The sequence below is a fragment of the Bos indicus x Bos taurus genome, chromosome 14 (assembly GCF_003369695.1).
Source record: "Bos indicus x Bos taurus breed Angus x Brahman F1 hybrid chromosome 14, Bos_hybrid_MaternalHap_v2.0, whole genome shotgun sequence".
Taxonomy (NCBI): Eukaryota; Metazoa; Chordata; class Mammalia; order Artiodactyla; family Bovidae; genus Bos; species Bos indicus x Bos taurus.
This window is the reverse complement of record NC_040089.1, coordinates 17,067,002-17,089,228: the sequence shown is the minus strand read 5'-3', so window position 1 is coordinate 17,089,228 and position 22,227 is coordinate 17,067,002. Positions and strand designations below refer to the sequence as shown.

The 22,227-nt window shown below is 47.1% G+C and overlaps 1 long non-coding RNA gene across 1 annotated transcript; it reads right to left on the bottom strand.

Annotated features, from left to right (window-relative positions):
- Positions 1 to 2,029: 2,029 nt before the first annotated feature.
- On the bottom strand, positions 2,030 to 20,468 carry LOC113904140. Its single transcript, XR_003514420.1, has 3 exons — positions 19,928 to 20,468; positions 19,406 to 19,505; positions 2,030 to 3,101 (listed from the first exon to the last, which is right to left on the bottom strand). It is a non-coding gene; the product is annotated as an uncharacterized LOC113904140 (long non-coding RNA).
- Positions 20,469 to 22,227: the final 1,759 nt, after the last annotated feature.

The window sequence follows — 22,227 nt, the reverse complement described above, 5'->3', positions numbered from 1 at the left end:
ATCAGAATGGCTAGGACTCCAAGGAGGAAAGATTTCCATGGCACAGGGAAACAATGAAACTCTGAAATGGAGAAACTGCATCATTTTCCACATCAGAGTAAAGTTCAGACTTCAGAACGATTTCATCAAAGTCGGATTCAGGAGTCTGCCCAAAGCCACAGGAACGAGTGAGTGTTGGAGCTAGGATTTGAACCCAAAAAAAGAAAGAAAGTGAAGTCGCTCAGTCATGTCTAACTCTCTGTGACGCCATGGACTACAACCTACCAGGTTCCTCTGTCCATGGGATTTTCCAGGCAAGAATATGGGGTGGGTTGCCATTTCCTTCTCCAGGGGATCTTCGGGACCCAGGGACTGAACCCAGGTTTCCTGCATTGCAGGCAGATGCTTTACCGTCTGAGCCACCAGGGAAACCAGGATTTGAACCCATGTTTCTCTGAAAGGAAAGCTCATGCCTTTTTTTTTTTTTTTTTTTTTTTGACTGCCCTGGGTCTTCCTTTCTGTTCGCAGGCTTTCTCTCCAGTGGTTTCTCTTGTTGCTGAGCACAGATTCTACAGCATGCAGGCCTCAGGAGTTGTAGATCCCAGGCTCTAGGGCACAGGCTCAGTTGTTGTGGCACATGGGCTTCATTGCTCTGCAGCATGTGGGATCCTCTGGGACCAGGGATCGAACCCATGTCCCTTGCGTTGGCAAGTGGATTCTTAACTACTGGACTACCAGGGAATTCCAAGCCCATGCTTCTAACCACAAAGCTTCAGCCCCTCAAGTGTTCATCAAGGCTGGAGACCCACTACAACCCTGGAAGCAGCACACGAGCACAAGCACTCAAAACAGGCTGGTATATGGGATACACGCCCCAAGGGTCATAGCCCCTGAGGACTTTCCATCCTACCCCAGGCCACCGGTGTAGACCATCCCCCATCCTGGGAGCCTGGCTTTCATGTTTGTGGTCATAGAAGGCTGGCTGGAACGGGAGGTGTGGATTGGGTGGAGTCTTTCAAGGAGCTTTGAAGAGAAAAGCAGACTGAGTAACTGGGTATCAAATGATTTTCATGATCATCTCCTGTGCACTCCTAAGAATGAAGGACCAAGAGACTAAGGGAATTTGACATCCACGTCATGACCTGTAAAAAACTTTTATTTAGTTGTTTCTCCCAGCTGCCTCTTTGAACCAATTTTTCTTTCTTTTTCTTCCTCCATCATCTGATGGAAGTTGAAGATGCGTGGAATACCTAGCATCTGTTTCTGGCAGAGCTCTCTCACCCTGATTGATAATTACCTATTCCTGTGACTGTTCCTCCTTCATTGGGCCCTAAAATCCCCGAGGCAAGGATCTTATCTTATTCATCTGTGTACCCCCAGATGAATCACCCAGCATAATGCTCTCCATCAATAATGTGGGAGAAAGGAAGGAGGGAAGCACCGAAGGGAGGAACTTCCCTCCCTTCGTAGAAGGAGATTAAGAAAGCCAAGATCCAGGACAAAAATTTCAGGCTTTTCTTATATAACAACCAAATGTGGTCTTGACAGGATCCTGGTTTGACCAGAGGAACTCTAAGATAGACATTGAGAGGCAAATGGGAAAAGTTGAATGTGGATGGATGTTAGATGATACTAGGAAATTATCATTCATTACTATTATATTAATGGTCTGGGGATTATGTAAGAAAATGTCATCTTTCAAAGATGTATAATGAAGAGGTGAAATATCATGTGTGCGTGCATACGAAGTCACTCCAGTTGTGTCTCTGCAACCCTATGAACTGTAGCCCACCAGGCTCTTCTATCCATGAGATTCTCTAGGCGAGAATACTGGAGTGGTTTGCCATTTCCTCCTCCAGGGCATCTTCCCCACCCAGGGATCAAGCGCGCATCTCTTGTTTCCTTCATTGGCAAGTGGGTTCTTTACCTCTAGCACCACTCATGAGATACATATAATTTACTTTTAAATATTTAAAATATTTCAGAAAACAAAGGATGGCAAACTCATGGTTAACACGAGGTAATGAATATTTATTATACTCTTCATTTTTCTGTACATTCAAAATGTTTCATCACACAAAATTCCAATAAAGCATAACCATAATGCCCTTACCAAATTCAGGAAAGTATCATTACTACAATTCTACTATCTCATATACAATCCATAAGTATCATTACTACAATCCTATCTCGTATACAATCCATAAGTATCATTACTACAATCCTACTATCTCGTATACAATCCATAAGTATCATTACTACAATCCTACTATCTCGTATACAATCCATAAGTATCATTACCTCAATCCTACTATCTCGTATACAATCCATAAGTATCATTACCTCAATCCTACTATCTCATATACAATCCATAAGTATCATTACTACAATCCTACTATCTCATATACAATCCATAAGTATCATTACTACAATCCTATCTCGTATACAATCCATAAGTATCATTACTACAATCCTACTATCTCATATACAATCCATAAGTATCATTACTACAATCCTATCTCATATACAATCCATAAGTATCATTACTACAATCCTACTATCTCGTATACAATCCATAAGTATCATTACTACAATCCTATCTCGTATACAATCCATAAGTATCATTACTACAATCCTACTATCTCATATACAATCCATAAATATCATTACTACAATCCTACTATCTCGTATACAATCCATAAGTATCATTACTACAATCCTACTATCTCGTATACAATCCATTCTAATTTTGCCTGTTGTCTAGTATTTCCCTTTACACCAACTTTTGTTTCCAGGATCCAACCCTGAATTACATTTTGCAGTTACTTGTCATGCCTCTTTCCTCTCTATTTGGAACTGGTCCCCAGCCTTTGGCTTCCACATTTAAAGACATTGACATCCTTAACGAGTAAGGTCACTGTCTCGCTGCACGTGTCTGAAGGTGTCCTCATGATTTGGTTCTCAAATGCTAAAGGACTCTGGCAGGAATATGACATAAGTCGGCATGGCCTTCTCAGTGCCACACGTCGGAATGTACCGGATGTCCATTTATCCTCTCATTGGTGATGTTGACATCGATCATTTGGTGAAGGTGGTGTCCGCCAGGTTTCTCCACTGTAAAGCTATCATTTTTCCCCTTGTAAATAATCTGTAATCTGTGGCAGATATCTTGAGACTGTGTAAATAGCCTGTTCTCTAATGTTTCTCCCAATGATTTTGGCCTCTGCTATTGATTTTCAATGAACTTGAAAATCAAGTTGAATCACATCTGCTTAAATCAATGAATACTTTGATGGCTGCAAAACCGTGATTTTTGTAGCTCTGTCTTTCCTCTGCTTCCCTGGCAGTTCAGATGGTAAAGCATATCTTTCCTTCTATGTGTTTAGTTGGCATTCTACTGGGAAGAGCTTTCTCTTTTCCTCCTAGCATAATGGACTCAAAAATGTTTTTTTTTTTTTTTTAATATAAGCATTTCCATGAGACATTAGAAAGGTGTGTTCTACAGTTTAGCTTTTTTCTTTTTTGGCCATGCCTTGTGGATCTTACTTCCCTGACCAGGGATCAAACCCCCACCCCTGCAGTTGAAGCCTGGAGTCTTAACCACTGGGCCACTAGGGAAGTCCCTACATTTTAGAGTTTTTAGGTGTCGGTGCCAATTTCTTCTGCCTCTAACATTATGTGTAGCCTCAGCAGGGCCCAGACTAAAGCATATATGTGAAAGAAACTAAACCAATTTTACCCTTTCCTCCAGCATCCCATCTTGGTTCATTCACTCATTCACTTACTCTACAAACACATACGTGCTATATTTAAAATAGATAACCAACGAGGACCTACTATATAGCACAAGGAACTCTACTCAACATTCTGTAATAACCTAAATGGGAAAAGAATTGAAAAAGAATAGATACATGTATATGTATCATTGAATCACTTTGCCACACGCCTGGAACTAACACAACATTGTTAGTCGACTATACCCTAATATAAAATAAAAAAATTTAAAAATACAACACATACTAAGGGCTGAGCTCTGGAGCCCCCAAATTGAATCCACATCTTCACTAGTGAGGAAGGCAGGAGGCTAGATGACTAACTTCATCCCAGTGCAATGGGCTGTCACAGCAGTGAGCAAAGTGGCCCACCAAAGGTCACGGGAAGAAGGGATGGGAAGATGAATGGGACCCGTGGTGAAGGAAGGAGGGGACACACACCCCGCCCGCCCGTGCGGAAATGGGCCTTGCCCGAGTGTTTGTATCAGTGAGGAGTCAAAGGGCCTAAAGTCTGCAGGTTGTAGTTTTGCCTGGTTGGATGTGGCGAGAGAACAAAACAGATCAAGATTATTTTTTATAAAAATTGCGTCCCACCACATGCACGCTTTTATAACCCCTTTCCTTTCACAACTTGCTCTGGACATTGTTTCCATGTCAACACATGCAGACCGGTTTCAGTGGATTTTCAAATGAGTCATTTTCAGTGTCAGACCATGATTTATTTAACCAACGCCTTGCTGATGGGCAGGCAGGGCGTTTCCAAGTTTTTTTGCTACTGCAATCTTTGTTCATCCTTGGTCTCCTGTGTCTCTGATTGTTCCTTAGGATAAACTGGGGAGAGGCTTTTGGCTTCCAAGATCAAAGACAAACCTGAAGGATTCAAAGCTGGAGCCAGAGAGGGCGGCATTAGACTGCCCACTGTTTTCCTATCCCTGCCTCTTCCCCGCAGCAGGAGAATGCTCTTCCCTAGGATCATGCCCCCTGCCTGCCTGGGCTGACTGCAGACGAGCAGGAAAGCAGGGTTTCGACTAACAGCTCTCACCAACTATTGCCAACACAGATGAATTAAGACACCAGGTGGGCACATTGATATTTTCTAGACGTAAAAATTAGAGCCTAGATAGATGAATGTCCTGTCCCAAGATACCAGAAAGGAAAACTATGAAGGATGGAAAGGTTGAGAAGTCTCTCTGCCTGGAAACAGGGGAAGAGATGAGGATACGCACGACCAGCAGTTGGAAGAGGAGGAACACTGACGTCGGAGCTGGGCCATACAAATCCTGTCTTTGGAGGCAAGTCACTGAACTTCTCTGAGCCTTGGTTTTCTTGGGTGTAAAATGGGAAGATAATGGCTGCATCAGGGAGGTCTGTGAGGACCGATTAGATAACAAACGTGAAGCCCTGATGCAGTGCTGGAGGGTCAGAAGCCCAAGAGGAAACGTTACCCACCACAGGTGGCTCGGTTGAAGAGAGCATGCTGAAGGGACTGCTTAGATGAGTGTGGTCAGGGCTAAAGGAACAACCAAGGTACCCGGATCTGGCCAGGCCTGTGGGGCTGAAGGAACCTTGGGGGAAGAGTGTTACCAGAAGCCAGTGACCGTTAGTGCCATGTAGGAAGGACCACTAGCTGGAGTCCTGGTTGTAGCTACTGCTGGTGACACAACACCAAAGAGAGAGGAAAAGAGAAATGAAGGAATGCCAGACTCCCTCCCCGCCAGCCCCCAGCCCTCCAATCTCCTGCCATTGCCTCCCAGGGCCAAGCCCAACCAGAAGCCAGTGACAAAGGGCTCTGGGTGGTACAGCCCCCGAGGAGGTCCAGCCTGTGGAAGGCAAACACTCAAATGGACTCCAGGGGATTCTGGCCAAGGAATCCAGGTAAACAAGCCATTGATTCAGAGTCACCAAGATGCAAGGTGGCAGAATTCATCTAACCCAGGCCTCCCTGTTTCAGAGATGGGGAAAAACAGTCCAATATGAGTCATCCGCCTAAGGTCATCTTCCAGTTAGTTACATACCCAAGACCAGAACTGAAATACTATACTCCAGAACCAACTTTTTATTTTCCAACCCACTCCAGCATTCTTGCCTAGAGAATCCCATGGACAGAGGAGCCTGGCAGGCTACAGTCCCTGTGGTCGCAAAGAGTTGAACACAACTGAGACAATTTGGCATGGCATGCATAAACATCTTATTGCAGCCATGTAGCAAGGCAATGGCACCCGACTCCAGTACTCTTGCCTGGAAAATCCCATGGACGGAGGAGCCTGGTAGGCGGCAGTCCATGGGGTCGCACAGGGTCAGACACGACTGAGCGACTTCACTTTCACTTTTCACTTCCATGCATTGGAGAAGGAAATGGCAACCCACTCCACTGTTCTTGCCTGGAGAATCCCAGGGACGGGGGAGCCTGGTGGGCTGCTGTCTATGGGGTCGCACAGAGTCAGACACGACTGAAGTGACTTAGCAGCAGCAGCAGCAAAGTCGTCTTTGTAAAGCCATCAGTTCACTTACTCCTAAAGCCTCTGAGCCATAAAAGGTCCACTGTCCCTTGTAAAGTATGAGAAACCAGAGTAACCTCCTCTTTCGTGGGCTCAAGCAAGTAAGAATTACAAACAGTCAGTCTTTAGTTCTCAAGTAATTATCAAGGACAAATCTTCCTTCAAATTCAAATCAGTCCAAATTCAAACTGAAGCTTGGTGGGGGAGAAATGAAGTTGAGTATCCTTTGAGGCTTCTCTGGTGGCTCAGACTATAAAGACTCTGCCTGCAGAGTCTAGTGGGGGAGGCATAATGGTCAACAACAATTACAGCTGGACACCAGCAGAGAGAACTGGAAAGCAGAGAAGCATCAATTCAAAGCAGAAGTGTGGTGCCCTGGTGCCCATCGCAGCACTATCCATAACAGCCAAGACATGGAGACAGCCTACATGTCCATCAACAGATGAATGGACAAAGAAGATGTGGGGTGTGTGTGTGTGTCTGTGTATGCTATTATGTATATATAATGGAATACTACTCAACCATAAAAAAGAATGAAATAATGCCATTTGCAGCAATGTGAATATAACTAGCTAAGTGAAGTAAGTCAGAAAGACAAATACCATATATCACCTATATGTGGAAACCCAAATATGACACAAATCAACTAACCCATGGAACTGAAACAAAATCAGGGACACAGAGAATAAACTGGTGGTTGTCAAGGGGGATGGGGGTGGGAGAGGGTAGGAGTTAGAGGGTGGGATTAGCAGATGTAAGCCTTTAGATATAGAATGAATAAACAAAAGTCCTACTGTATAGCACAGGGAACTATATTTAATATTCTGTGATAAATCATAATGGAAAGGAATATAAAAAAGAATGCACACGTATGTATAAGTGAGTCACTTTGCTGTACAGCAGTAATTAACACAGGGCTTCCCAAGTGGCACTAGAGGTAAAGAACCCACATTTCAATGCAGAAGACACGAGTTCAATCCCTGGGTCGGGAAGATCCCCTGAAGGAGGGTATGTCTACCCATTCCAGTATTCTTGCCTGGAGAATGCCATGGACAGAGGAGGGGCAGGCTACAGTCCATGGGGTCACACAGAGTCAGACGTGACTAAAGCAACTTAGCACAGGACAGTAATTAATACAACCTTGTAAATCAACTACACTTCAATAAAAAGTAAATTTTAAGAAGTGGGGAGGCATGGTTGGCTTCCTGGAGGAGGTGCCACCCACTCCGGGTTCAGAGATAAAGAAGAATAAACCACAAGCGTAGCAGGTGGGAGGAGGCAGGGTTTAACAGAAACACTGGTAACAAGTGTTTTTCTCTCTTCTCACCTTCTCTCCTACTTAATTTCCATCTGCCTCCCTTTGCACAGCTGAAGGGGTTTCTCTGATGGGAAAACAACCTTGGTTGTTCCATAGAAACAAAGAATCCACCTGCCAGTGGGGTTCAGTTTCTGATCTGGGATGATCCCAGACGCCGTGGAGCAACGGAGCCTGGGAACCACAACTACCGAAGCCCACGTGCCCTACAGCCTGTGCTCCGCAACAGAGAAGCCACTGCAGAGAGAAGCAGCCCACACACTGCAACCAGAGAAAAGCCCTCGCAGCCAAAATAAGTAAATAAAATTACTTTTAAAAAAATAAAAAGAAACACCAGGGTGAGCCCGTCCGGTCTCCACATGCGAATCACCTGTCTGGAGGGCACGTGGGAACCACGGTGCTCATTCCTGCCTGACTTGACGAGTGAGGAGAGAGAGAGGACCTCGGATTTGTATAAAGAGCAGGGACAAGAGGTGAATAGAGGGTGGAGCGGGTCCTGGGAGGGGCCATTTCCATTCCTGGAACTTTTCTCCTGCCAAGAACCAAGGCTAGAGTCCACGGGGCCCGAGGCAGCTGGGGTTAACACTGGACAAGGGACAGAGAGCATTCACCCTGGTCCCTGTATGCCTCGGATTTCAGAACAGGTGACGCGCCCATTCTTGGCACTTGGAGCTGATAAATCAGCCTGGTGCTGGGCCCAGGCCAGTTGGGTTTCTCCTGGAGCAGTAAATACAAACCCCTGACTTAGCAGGATGTGACTGGCCTCCCTGCTCCAGCCTGTCACCCCCACAGTCCTCACCCTTTGCCTGCACAGTCTTCCATGTCTCTTGTCTTTAGACCCTAGCAACACTGCCCCATCTACCTGAGACCCTCTCCCCAGCCCTGCTTCCTTTATCTGGTCTCAGCTGAGCCACCCCTCCTTCTAGAAGTTTCCTATGATTCCACCCCCAAGTCCAGGGGAGCTGCCTCTGCTTCGAGCTCCCATGTGTCCTCCACACACCCCTTCAATGCATCTCTCATGGTGACTTGTGATCTCGCTGGGTTGTGGCATCTCCCGTTAGGACTACTTCAGGGCAGAGACCGAAACTTTTCCACCTTAGCGTCCCCAGCACAGCACCAGGCCTACACATGTGCCAAGCCACATGGACACGTGGAGAGAACATTCACCCTCTTGTGGGAGCCACCGCCTCCCATCAGGAGGACCAGAAAATCCAGATCACTCCTCGGCTGAAGGGTCCTTCTCCAGGGCCTGAGAGTGCTCCCTCCATATGAAAAGACACTCCCTTCTTTCTGCTTGCAAAGGGCTTCACGTGCACTTTTCTACCCAGCTTCCCCACGACCCCCAGGGGCAGGTATCAGTCTATTGATTTTACTGATGGTGAGCCAGAGACTCAGCGACTCTGGGAGCTGAGAGGCAGGTGGGAGGTGGTGACGAGAGGACCGGCCCCAGGTCCATCTGATTCCGGCTCAGCACTGCTCCCCAGCTCCTCTGCTTTCCCATCCATGCATCCTTGGCTCTGGCATCGCTGGGTGGAGCCCACTAGCCTGAGATCCGGGTGAGCAGTCACCGCTCAGGCCCCTCCAGTGACATGGTATCCACTCCATGACTCCACCAGAGAAGGCAATGGCACCCCACTCCAGTACTCTTGCCTGGAAAATCCCATGGACGGAGGAGCCTGGAAGGCTGCAGTCCATGGGGTCGCTAAGGGTCGGACACAACTGAGCGACTTCACTTTCACTTTTCATTTTCATGCACTGGAGAAGGAAATGGCAACGCACTCCAGTGTTCTTGCCTGGAGAATCCCAGGGACGAGGGAGCCTGGTGGGCTGCCGTCTATGGGGTCACACAGAGTCGGACACAACTGAAGCGACTTAGCAGCAGCAGCAGCCACGACTCCACAGGGGACCCCTGGGACAGTGGGAAAGCCTTGATTCTCCCCCGAGTTCCATGGCTCTTCAAGTGCCCGTGGGTACAGGCCCATGTCCACCAGGAACACGGGGCTGGGGTGACTCCCAAGAATCCATAACCAGTGTTGGGAGGGCTGAAGACACTCCCCGAGGAGAGCCCTCTTACCTGCTGCCAGAGGATAAACAGCTTCTACGTGCTGACTTCCCACAGGTGACTTTCACTGCAATAATTAACTGAAGCCCAACTGGCAAGGGAGTCTGAATAACACAGTTCCTCAGCCATAGTAGTGCAGGAAAAAGTATGAAAGGGCACGTATCAAGTTGAATGTGTGTGTGTGCTCAGTCACTCAGTAGTGTCTGACTCTGCAACCCTACGGACTGTAGCCTGCCAGGCTCCTCTGTCCATGGGATTCTCCAGGAAAGAATACTACAGTGGGTTGCCATTTCCTTCTCCAGAGAATCTTCCCAACCCAAGGAATGAACTCAAACCTCCTGCATCTACTGCATTGCAAGGCAGATTCTTTACCCCTGAGCCACCTGGGAAATCCAGCAAGTTGAACACCAATAGACAAAACCTGTACCTTTCTAGGGTCATTAGAGAATAAGGTGATGTCCCCAAAACGCCCTCACTTGGGCCACGAGCACGGTGGACATTTGCTTGCCTTGTGGCCATCCTGTGCCTGTTGGCAGTCCTCCTCCATTTGTGGAATTCCTGCTTTCCACCTCAGCACAGAAGTTTCAATCGCCTTTTGCCAGCCTCTCTCGCACCTGGAAACAAGCACCAGCTCCACAAAGCAAGTATAGCCAGGGGCCAGCGAAGTCTCCACCTTCGGACCCTCAGTTTCCTCATCCGTAACAGCATCAACCTCGTTGGGCTGTTGTGAGGGTTAAACTGATGACGGATCTGAAGGCTGGGAAATGATTTCCATGGACAGCGTCTGCACCCAGTACTCCCCAAACATTCGCTCACCGAGATCTCACACCAACCTGATGAGGTGGGCCTCATCTTTCAAGGTTCAAGGAGATATAAAAACTGGCTTGAGATTCTAGGGCTGGAAAAGGGCAGTGTCAGCGGTGCCAAGGTTGGCTGGACCCCCTAGTCCATGCTAAATATACAGAAGGCAGGGGGTTTGGGTTCTGCCTCTAATTGAGAAGGGGGTGGATCTTTGGCTTCTTCTGAGCCCCAGCATCCTCATTTGCAGCATGAAGATAGTACTGCCCTCAGTTCAGTTCAGTCACTCAGTTGTGTCTGACTCTGCAACCCCATGGACTGCAGCATGCCAGGCCTCCCTGTCTATCACCAACTCCCAGAGCTTGCTCAAACTCATGTCCATCAAATCAGTGATGCCATCCAACCATCTCATCCTCTGTCATCCCCTTCTCCTCCTGGTTTCAATCTTTCCCAGCATCAGAATCTTTTCCAATGAGTCAGTTCTTCGCATCAGGTGGCCAGAGTATTGAAGTTTCAACTTCAGCATCAGTCCTTCCAATGAGTATTCAGGACTGATTTCCTTTAGGATTAACTGGTTTGATCTCCTTGCAGTCCAAGGGACTCTCAAGAGTCTTCTCTAAAACCACAGTTCAAAAGCACCAATTCTTTGGCACTCAGCTTTCTTTATAGTCCAACTCTCACATCAATACTACCCTCAGAGTGTAATGATTGTGGGGATGACCTGAGTTCATGGTTGGGAAGGAAAGAAATAACATTCCTGAGCAGAGCTAAATTATTTACATATACTACCTGACTTAACAGGGCTTCCCAGGTGGCTTATGTGGTAAAGAATCTGCTCACTAATGCAGGAGACACAGGAGATGCAGGTTTGATCCCTGGGTCAGGAAGATCCCTTGGAGTAGGAAATGGCAAAGCACTCCAGTATTCTTGCCTGGAAAATTCCATGGACAGAGGAGCCTGGGGGTCCATGAGGTCGCAGAGAGTCAGACACAACTGAACACACACACACACCCTGACTTAACAGACTTCCAAGGTGGGAGCCAGATTATTTCCTTCTAGTTTGGGCTTCTGGGTGCGTCAGGACCGTGTGACTCAGAAGTCCTGAGGGTAACCAGTCCCCAGCTGCCCTCACCACCATTCCTGGAAGCTCCAGCTCCTACCCAGAGAGAGGCACCCAGTCAGAACTGAACCTGCAGGGCGGACTGTCTCGTCTCCTGCTGCCAAGGCCAGGCCCACAACTCCTCTGATGGCCTTTGTTCCTTAGGACCCAAAGCCAGGCCTGCACTCTTGATACACACACACACACACACACACACACACACTCAGAGCCCTGCACTTGGAACTCCCCTCCGAAACCCCACTGCTATCAAGAAAGCCATTGTCAAATGCACACACTTAAAATGCTTAAAGGCTGAGTTTTTCTTCTTCAAGGGCCCATTCCTAATCACAAGAGGCCACTTAGTCTGAGTGGGGCCTGGTGATGCTGATTAATGATTGCGTGTTTCTCAAGAGTGGGGGCCGTTCAGCTGCCTCCCGCCTCAGCGCCTGCCTGACACCTTTCCCAGCCAGGGTCGCTCTTAGGTTCCAGAGGCCTTTGCTCAACACCCACTTCAGCAGGTCCTACACCCCCCTGCCCCTCGCCTCACCCTGCTGCCCCTCTTCCCTAAGGGGTTGGGGTGGGGGAGGATCTGGGGAGTTCATTTCCTCACTTCAGGCCCCCTCCATGGCCCTCCCTGCCACCACACCCCATGTGCATGTGAATATTCATACAACCCCACGCTCCTCCAGACAGTTCATCTTAATGATTTTTAAGGGTTCTCTTTCATTCTCTTTCTCTGTGTGACAGATACAAAAATTATTAATGAGTGAGTGTTGCCAGCTCCCCACGCATACCCCCTCCATCTCTAAAGGAAACTTTATCTCTGCATATTCACCCTCCTCCCCGCCACCACACCCCATCCCTCCCACCACCTCCTCCACTTCCTTCCAGCCAGGCTTATTCCTACATTTGGGGAACAGAGAATCAGAGAATGAGCTGGGAGGCACCAAAGAGAAGCAAGAAAGTGAAAACAGGGGCGAGTGGAGAAAAGATTCAAGGATTCTGGTTTGGGAAGCAGTGTTCTTGGAGGTGGGGAGTTAGGGGTACAGCCTCAGGTATGAGGGTCAAAATGGAACAAAATGGATGAGGATTTTAAGAAACTCCGGAGAAAGAAAGACAACCAAACGTTGGCGCCTTTGTACCCCATTCCCGCGGGGGTGGGAGGTACTATCTCTTTGAGAAACTGGTGGTTTTCTTCTAGAGCAGAACTCGAACATCTCTGTGATCCGGGGATTCTCAGTTCCAGGAAGGAGGTACAGGAGTCCCTGCCCAGCAGATAACGTGTCCCTATGTTCAACCAAAACATGTGCGCTAAAATGTTCACAGCAGCACGGCTCACTTTATCCTAAAATGACCCACGCACCCATCAACAGTAGCATGAGTAAATAAATCAGGATGTGTTTACACCGATACAGCAACAAGAAGGAAAGTGGAACAATTTTGCACAACAATGTGAATGACTCCCACAAGTCATTTAGTGGTAAATGAAAGAGGCCAGACACAAAAGAATTCATGATTCCATTTATAGAATATTCAAAACCATGCAAGCCCCAAAAGTTATCTACGTAGTTACAAGTCAGGATAGCGGCTCACTTAGGTGTTGATGACCATTAGGGGGTTCTAGAGGGCTTCTAAAGGGCTGACCTAGTGCTAGTTAGACAGGGATGTTCAGTTTGTAAAAACTCATCAAACCCTATACTTGAGATGTGTGAGATTTTCTAAATGAACCCAACTTGATAAAAACTTTTGGAAAAGCAGCAGCCCTGCAGTGGGTCTGTTCTCTGGACTCCTCAAAGATTGGGATCACTGTGAAGCTGCTTTGGTGGCTGGATCATGTTTCTGTAAATGTGATACTGTGCTGAGGCTTTGTATTCTCTCAATTTCTTTGATGGTCCTTCTACACCACCAGGGAGATTGATCATCCTGAGTTCCCCTCGGGATTAGTTGGGATCACGTGACTGAGATGGTTGGATGGCATCACCAGCTCAATGGACATGAGTTTGAGTAAAATCCTGGAGTTAGTGATGGACAGGGAGGCCTGGCATGCTGTAGTCCATGGGGCTGCAAAAGGTCGGACATGACTGAGCAACTGAACTGAACTGACTGAGTACTAGCCAACAGAACATGGGCAGAAATGACAAATCCTACTTTCAGCCTGGCCCCTAAAATCTCCTGCACAATCCGCCACTTGCTCTGTGCCTCAGTCTGCTCACCACCAGCCAAGAATTCAGCGGAGGACTTTGAGGTCCCAGGAGGTCGTAGAGCTACTAGTATTTCCCACCATGGCACACGAGTAAGTTTAAAATCCTTGCGCTAGAGAGAAGGAGGCTGAGTCCCTGAATAACTGCATGGAGCAGAGCCTCTTCCTCATTTCCGCCATCCTACCTGCCTACCCACAGTGGGCTGTGATGTGAATGAGAAATATTCCTGTCATGATGGAGATGTGATGGAGACTTGGGGATTGCTTGTTATAGCTGTTGGCCTGACCTGTTCTGACTAATATACAACATGTCTTCCCAGAAAATGCCATTTGGGTTCTGGGTTTCCAAATGGAATCTTCTCTTGTCAATGGAATAAAAGTGAACATTCTCAAGGAGAAATACTTATTCCTTCCTCTAGCATTTCCCTAGTGAAAGTCACTTAGTTGTATCCAACTCTTTGTGACCCCATGGACTGTGCAGTCCTTGGAGTTCTCCAGGCAGAATACTAGAGTGGGCAGCCTTTCCCTTCTTCAGGGGATCTTCCCAACCCAGGGATCGAACCTAGGTCTCCCACACTGCAGGTGGATTCTTTACTAGCTGAGCCACAGGGAAGCCCAAGAATACTGAAGTGGATAGCCTATCCCTTCTCCATTTTCCTGGCACAGGAATTGAACCGGGGTCTCCTGCATTGCAGGCAGATTCTTTACCAGCTGAGCTACCAGAGGAGAAGGGATCTCCCAGGAAGAAAAAGAAACTGGGACTTCCCTTGTAGTCCAATGGTTGAGAGTCTGTCTTCCAATGCAGGGGACTTGGGTTCAATCCCTGATTGGGGAACTAGGATTTCACATGCCATGGAGTAACTGAGTGTGTGAGCCGTAACTACTGAGCCTGTGCGCCACAACTAGAGAGTCTGTGTGCCGAATCAAAAGAGATCCTGCATAATGCAGTGAAGGTCCCGTGTGCTGCAACCAAATAAATCAACATTTTTTTTTTTAAGTAAGCAAGAAACTAATTTTTCTCCCCACTGGAAGACCTGTGTGATTTGTGAGCAGATGAAGAAACTGACCTCAGCCCTTGTGAAGCCAGTGAAGCCTTGGAAGGCCATCCTCTCTGCTCTTCCCTGTGATCAGCGGTAGGCTGTCCTGTCCCTGTGGTGGCTGTGCCAGGAACAAGGGACTCCCAAATTCTGGGGATCCAATTTAGGACACCCACATGACGCCACCGCCACTTCCGCATCTTCCAAGCCAGCTTTTCTCGGTAATGAAGCTGACATTTTTACCTATGTCTGATAGCTGTGCTTCTCTCTCTGTGTCATTCCATACTGAGAAGGAAATGGGGAGAGTGATTTACTGGTCCCTAAAAAGCCAGCAAAGACTAGGAAAGGAGCTGTTCTCTGTAGCCGTGGTCCAGAAATGAGACCAACTTGGAAAAATCATTTTTAAGAACAGAAGTCAGGGAAATTTCAAGGGATTTATTATTTTTTAAAAAATAGGTAAAAAGGGACTGAAATAGGAGGTGGACTTGAGCCAGCACGAGCTGTGACCCTTCTCTTCCCTCCCAATTTAGATTAGCTTTACTTTTGTCTTTTACATATTAAGATTGGGGATTTCATTAAAGCAGAGTTCCATGTCTAAAAATCATTGGAAAAATCTCTGATTTAGATAATCTTTTCAGGACCTCCCAGCCTAAAGGGTCTTTGAGCTTATATAAAAAATCCAGAGACTTTCCAGGTAGTCCGGGGACTAAGACTCCAAGTTCCTCGGGTAGCGGGCCCATATTCAATCCCTGGACAGGAAGCTAGATCCCATGTGCTGTGACTAGGACCCAGCACAGTCAAATAAATAAATTTTTAAAAAGAAATCCAAATTTCGTTTTTGTTTTGCCAATGATTATTGCCTATGACAAAAGTAGACAGACACTGGGATGCAGAGAGAAACCTCATGGCCGCTTCTAAATTGTTAAAGCTCTCTCAGGAAGCAAAGAGATGCATCCAGGTGACCTTAGCTGGTGGGACACTGGTGGTCAACCTGTCTTGGAGAGATTCTGACAGTGTTCCAGGTGTGAAAGGCAGAAAGAGGCACACTGCATTTAAGGAATTAAGAGAAGATGGCTGCCAGTTTGGGCTTCCCTGGTGGCTCAGCGGTAAAGAAGACACCTGCCAGTGCAGGAGATATAGGTGACTCGGGTTTGATCCCGGCTCAGGAAGATCCCCTGGAGAAGGAAATGGCAACCCACTCCAGTATTCTTGCCTGGGAACTCTCATGGACAGAGGAGCCTGGCGGGCTACAGTCCACGGAGTCGCCAAGAGTTGGACATGACTGAGCGACTGAGCAGCAGCAGCAGCAGTTGACACTTCACTGCAGCACTTCATATAGGGAGGCATTCATTTCCTGGGGCTGCTAAGTCACCATAAACCTGACAGCGGAAAACAATAGAAATTCATTTTCTCAGAGTTCAGGAGGCCAGAAGCCCAATATCAAGGTGTCACAAGGTGTCATACTTACTCCAAAAGCTCTAAAGATTCTGTTCCTTGTCCCTTCCAGCTTCTGATAGCTGGGCATTCCTTGGTTTGTGGCCACATTACTCCCATTTCTGCCTCTGTCTTCACATCACCTCCTCCTCTGTGCGTCTGAGTCTTCTAGCATCTGTTAAATATTTCCTGTTTGTCTCTTATAGGACACTTGTCATGGGATTCAGGATTCATCTAGATGATCTAGGATGATCATCTCATCTCAAGATCCTTAATTACATCTGCAAAGACCCTTTTCCCAAACAAGGTCACATTCCTAGGGTCTGGGAATTAGTCCATGAATGTATCTTTTCAGGGTCACCATTCTGTGCATTACTGCTGCTGCTGCTAAGTCGCTTCAGTCATGTCCGACTCTGTGCAACCCCATAGACGGCAGCCCACCAGGGTCCCCCGTCCCTGGGATTCTCCAGGCAAGAACACTGGAGTGGGTTGCCATTTCCTTCTCCAATGCATGAAAGTGAAGTCGCTCAGTCATGTCCGACTCCCAGCAACCCCATGGACTGCAGCCCACCAGGCCCCTCTGTCCATGGGATTTTCCAGGCAAGAGTACTGGAGTGGGTTGCCATTGCCTTCTCTGATTCTGTGCATTACCAGGGTGCATACCAGAATTTGAGGAGCTTGTACATAATGAAATGATGTAAAATTTTTAGCAGCAGAATTCCTCTGCTTCACTGACCAAGAGTCTCACTTTGTGTCTGTTGAATAACTTTGATAAACCTTTCTGAGATGAGTAGGTCTGATTAACTGTGTGGCTTTTATTTTGCTGAGTCAAGAGTTCTGGAGCTAGAGCTAAATTGACCAAGACATTAGAGAGGACTGGAAAAGCCATATGAGAAAAGCATGAAGAGAAAGGCAGGAGGCCAATTGATAGCTAAAGAGAATCTAGGTTATCAAATGGATTCATTGCTTCAGCAAATATTTATCTCAAGAAGTCTATGCATGTAAAGCTTGGTACTAGGTACTGGAGAAGCAGTGATGAACAGATACAGTCCCTGCTCTCCAGAATGTGGGGACTCACTTTCCTTTGATGTTCAATACCTCTCTCCTCCAAGTGAAGGCCTCTCAGTCGTGTCCAACTCTTTGTGACCCCACTGACTATATAATCCATGGAATTCTCCAGGCCAGAATACTGGAGTGGGTAGCCTTTCCCTTCTCCAGGGGATCTTCCCAACCCAGGGATCGAACCCAGATCTCCCACAATGCAGGCGGATTCTTTACCAGCTGAGCCATAAGGAAAGCCCAAGAATACTGGAGTGGGTAGCCTATCCCTTCTCCAGCAGATCTTCCTGACCCAGGAATCGAACAGGGGTCTTCTGCATTGCAGACGGATTCTTTACCAAATGAGCTATCAGGGAAGCCCCTCTCCCCAAAAATCTTCTGCAAAATCTACACTGCATACGATCTGTAGACGGAGGGAAGAGATGGGAGGAGGTATTGTCTTGTTCCTGGTTGGAATGAGGCAAACCCAGAGGCTCCTCCAGGAGGTCATGTGATTTACATGCATCATTGGGCCAGCCAGGGCTTTTCAGGCATCCATGTCCCCCTTCTCAAGAAGCAAGAGAGCTTTGATTCGCTTTTGGAAAATTACCTCTACCCTGTTAACAGGGAATGTTTTTATTTTTGTTTTTGCCATGCCTCCAAGGCATGTGGGATCTTAATTCCCTGACTAGGGATCGAACCCATGCCCCCTGCAGTGGAAGGGTAGAATCTTAACCACTGGACTGCCAGGGAAGGCCCTAACAGGGAGTCTTAATTGGTTTGTCGATCAAATGTCTTTCCCTAATTTCCTAGCAATGGGAGAGGCACAAGGTCCAAGCAAGATCAATAAGACCCAGGAATTCAATCATAAAGGGAGAGATGCAAGTACAGAATAAAAGGTGGAGTTGATTTCACTCAACAGAGGTACCAAGATCTGTTCCTGTTCCTTGGACCCCTGACACCCTCTCCATATCATGTTTCTCAGCAGACCCTTAGGATCTCTGAAATAATCTATACTCTTCCAATAAATCCCCTTTGGCTTAAATTAACCAGTCCTTGGACTTCCCTGTTGATCCAGTGGTTAAGAATCTGCCTGCCAGTGCAGGGGACATGTGTTCGATCCCTGGTCCAGGAAGATTCCACATGCTGCATAGCAACTAAGCCCGTGAGCCCTAACTACTGAGCCTGTGAGCCCTAGAGCCCGTGCTCCACAAGAGAAGCCACTAAATGAGAAGTCCGAGCACTGCAACTCGAGATAGACCCCGCTCACTGCAACTGGAGAAAGCCCTCACACAGCAATGCAGACCAAGCACAGTCAAAATAATTTTTAAAATAAATAAAATAAATTAACCAATCCTTTTGGGGTACCTAAAATCAAAGGACTCTGATGAGAAGGATCATGAGAAGCCCCCATCCCTCCTCTCCAGCAAGAGTACACCCACAGGGAATGAGGGCCCGGCTACAGGACAGATGCATCTTCCATCCTAAACACCAGGCTCACGACTTCTGCATCAGGACAGTTTCGATCAAAATCCAAAGTCTCTCTTAAGCTAACAGTGACTGCCCTTCACTAACAAGGACACTCCCCATATCAGTGCCAGCCCTCAGGAAGAGGCCAACACACTGACAGAGCAGAGAGAGGGATCGAGTTCTTCTGGGTCAGGTTGAGGCTTCAAATGACACACGGGACTGAGTAAACATTTCCTGAGTGTTCCTGAAACCTTGCACCTCAATTCAACTCTGCCCTCCTTGGTCGGGGGGGTCTCTCTGGCCCGGATGCCAGAGCAAGGGTTTCTCCTTCTTGTTAAATGCATACGCACAGGCCACAGGGGAAGCCCTCATGGGAGAGAAAATGAAATTTACACCTTCCATTAATCTTCCCAAATGTTCTTGCCTGCTGTCAGTCTATACTGAGACTCCTTTTGCCCAAATCAGCCCAAGTATACACACTCATTAACATAACAGATAATTACATGACTGCAAACAGAAGCTATTAGCTGCCTCTTTAAAAAAGTATCTCAGTTTTGAATCCATTCTTCCCAGTATCTCCAACCTCTTCTAACATCCCCTTTCAGACAATCGCCCCTCCTCAAAAAAAACCCATTAAGGCTCTAGGAGATCAGACCATTTGCTTTCTCACTAAGTAGGCCAAATTCCTGCCCAACCTCTTACCTGGTTCAAATTTCAGTTCAGGTGCACCAGACACAGAAGCCACTCTTCTATGGACTGGGAACACAGCCTTGAATGAGGTGCAGTCACTATCCCCATGATGCTAAAAGACCACAGGAGCGAGACAGTAAGCAAGTGATTATGAGACGGGTCTGATTAGAGATCAGGGTACCAGTGGCCACATGGGGAAACATTCTCCCTGACCTACAAGCCTAGACAGGCCTCTCCTTGATGAAATAATGTGGAAGCTAGGGGACCTGAGGATGGTGCCAGGGTGGGCAGCAGGAGTCAAGAGAATTGCTTCTTCTCCACTGGGACTTTCTGGAAAGCTGGCCCCTGTTCAGAAAGTGTTCTAAAAGTTTGTTTTCAAGTTCATGGGTTTAGAGCTCATTTCTTCTTCTGCAGAAATACACTTACAAATAGTGGCTAGGTTTCCAAGCTGGTCCACTATCACCCAATTATCTGCAATGTGCTGCACCATATATAGCATTTTAACCAGGCAACCTGTTTCTATGGAAAACTTACATTGAGTCCTGATGGAAACGGTGCTCACAAGGCCTCCTCTTCCTCGCTGAATCCCAGCAGTTCCCTTAAGGAAGTCTCCCCAGCCCAGCCCCTAATCCCACGGCTTTGGTTCAGGCCAACCTCATACCTACTCATGACCTTGGATCTGCACCACAGCAACCAACTCAAAACTCAGTCATCTGACCTTCAGTTGCTCCTCTCACCAGCTCTTTCTCCCACTCCTGGTGCTTCAGACAGTTATTTTAAAGGAACAAATGTGAAAATCTTTCAGTGGTTCTCACTGCCCATTTGTTTTTCTCAGCCTGGAATTTTCCATCCATTTTTCAAGACCTAACCCCTCCATCCAATACAATTTCTTTTACTTATTTCTATTCTAGCATCTTATCAAGTCATATTATAATTTGTATTCACCTATTCAACAAATACATAAGTATGTACAACAGGCCAGGATGTCTGCCTCGGGGCAAAGAAAAAGCTGTGAAGACAGAGATCAGTTCCTGTTTGCATCTGCCCAGTCACTACTCAATAGACACAAAAATATTTTTATTATTCAGTCACTCAGTTGTGTCCGACTCCCTGTGACCCCATAGACTGTAGCACTCCCGTCTTCCCTGTCCTTCACCATCTCCCAGAGTTCGCTCAAACTCAAGTCTACCGCGAAGAAGGCACTGGCACTCCACTCCAGTACTCTTGCCTGGAAACTCCCATGGACGGAGGAGCCTGGTAGGCTGCAGTCCATGGGGTCGCTTAGAGTCAGGCATGACTGAGTGACTTCTCTTTCACTTTTCACTTTCATGCATTGGAGAAGGAAATGGCAACCCACTCCAGTGTTCTTGCCTGGAGAATCCCAGGGACGGAGGAGCCTGATGGGCTCCGTCTATAGGGTCGCACAGAGTCGGACATGACTGAAGTGAATTAGCAGCAGCAGCAGCAGCATGTCTACTGAGTTGGTGATGCCATCCAACCATCTCATCCTCTGTTGTCCCCTTCTCCTCCTGCCTTCAATCTTTCCCAGCATCAGGGTCTTCTCCAATGAGTCAGTTCTTCACATCAGGTAGCCAAAATATTGGAATTTCAGCTTCAGCATCAGTCCTTCCAATGAATATTCAGGGTTGATTTCCTTTAGGATTTATTGGTATATTTATTACACTATATTAATTTTTTAATATAATTTTTTTCGACTACAATTCCACCCAAGGATGATAAGAATTTATACCTTCAGTTAATATTTCCTACTGTGTTGGCCTGCCTTCCACCTGGCAAGAAAAGAATCTTTTTTTGCCACTTAATACCAGATTCTAGACTTTGGCTTCCTCAACTGCAAAGCAGCCTCTGAGGTCTTAACTCAGAGTTGAGTTCATATCTAATCTTTGGTACCTTCTAGCTGCTTGCTCTTAAATGACTTAATCTCTCTTAAGTGACTTAACCTCTCTCAAATTTCCTTACTTGGGAAACGGGGATAGTATTACCTACTTCACAAGTGGGTTTAAACATTGATTCCCAAACCCAGCTGAATATCAGAATCCCTGGGAAATTTATAAATTTGTAATTTTATTTTTGGCTGTGCAGGTTCTCCACTGTGGTGTGTGGGCTTCTCATTGCAATGGCTTCTCTCGTTGCAGAGCACAGGCTTCGAGGAGCAGTGGGCTTCAGTAGCTGCAGCATGTGGACTCAGTAGCTGTTGCTCTCAGGCTCTGGAGCACAGGCTGAACAGCTGTGGCACACGGGTTTAGTTGCTCCATGGCATGTGGGATCTTCCCGGACCAGGGATCAAACCCACATCTCCTGCATTAGCAGGCGATTCTTTACCACTGAGCCACCAGGGAGCCCCATTAGGAAACTGAAAAAAGATGCAGAATGAGAATGAAGCAAGAAGTCTGGCTTTTTCAAAAGCCCCAAGTGATTTTCAAATATAGCTGGATTGGAAAACAAAGACTGGAGGATGAAATTATTTGTGAAGTACCTGTCACATGAATGGTCAATCCCTGGATGTGCTGCAGAAAATGGGATTCTACCCTAAGGAACTGCTGCTGCTGCTGCTGCTGCTAAGTCACTTCAGTTGTGTCCGACTCGGTTCGACCCCATAGATGGCAGCCTACCAGGCTGCCCCATCCCTGGGATTCTCCAGGCAAGAACACTGGAGTGGGTTGCCATTTCCTTCTCCAATGCATGAAAGTGAAAAGTTGCTCAGTTGTGTCCAACTCTTTGCGACCCCATGGACTGCAGCCTACCAGGCTCCTCCGTCCACGGGATTTTCCAGGCAAGACTACTGGAGTGGGTTGCCATTGCCTTCTCTGACC